A 931-nucleotide genomic window follows, 5' to 3' on the forward strand; every position below is an offset into this window, starting at 1 on the left:
GCATCTGTTTTCAGACGTGGCTGAGAGGAGGCCTAAGGGTGCACAGAAAACATCTGGAGAAAAGGAGGCGCGCTGAGCAGCCCCCCAGGCCCTGCAAGAAGCAGGAAGCAGCTCGGATGCTGCTGGAGCCCGTGCAGGACCAGCACAAACTGTCCCCCCGACCCCGGGTCCCCGAGAAGCTGGGAGGCTGGATGGAAAGAGCATCCTCCCTCAGCCCAGTGCCCCAGCCAGACTGCCCTCGGGACGGGTGGCCCAGCAGCAGCCCCTCGGCCCCGGGCTGGCGGGCATTTCCAGGGAGGGGGCGTCATTGCCCCCGGCCCCCGCCCCCCACCACCCAGGCCTGTGACCACCGTCACATTCCCAGCCAGTGCTCTCCACAAGGGCGGAATGCAGTGCCAGGAACATGAGCTTTTTATGACCTTGGGAATCCAGACTGTGCCATGGCATGTTATTTACTCATGAGGAGACCAAGGTCCTTCACTGGGGTTTTGTGGTCGTTTCAGGCTCAGGGTTCATGACTGAGTCCGTCATCCCCCAAATTTCTCCTGGGATATCCACCCAAATAATAAAAACGGGGAGGAGAGGGGAGGGGAGGGTGCAGGCAGCGACAGGAGGAAGAGGAGAAGCACGGAGCGACCCTGAGCCACGGCCACGGCTGTCAGGCCACAGGGCACCTGCCACCGGGGCCGGGTCCCAGCCAGGGCGGCAGGCTCTTGGCGGACTTCATGCCGAAACCCCGTTGGAGGCTTGTCTGCCCTCTCTCACCCAGATCCCTAAAGCCGCCCCTCCACCCCCAGAGAGCCCCATCCAAACATCAAACCCACGGCCAGGGTTTCAGGGTCTGGAGAGAGAGAAGGCCCCCAATGAGCACAACTGTGCCTGACTGGCCGGGGGCAGAGGGTCCCCCAGTCCCGTCCGTGGGGCTGGCAGC

This window comes from Neophocaena asiaeorientalis, unplaced genomic scaffold (assembly GCF_003031525.2).
Source record: "Neophocaena asiaeorientalis asiaeorientalis breed wild unplaced genomic scaffold, Neophocaena_asiaeorientalis_V1.1 scaffold489, whole genome shotgun sequence".
Lineage (NCBI taxonomy): Eukaryota > Metazoa > Chordata > Mammalia > Artiodactyla > Phocoenidae > Neophocaena > Neophocaena asiaeorientalis.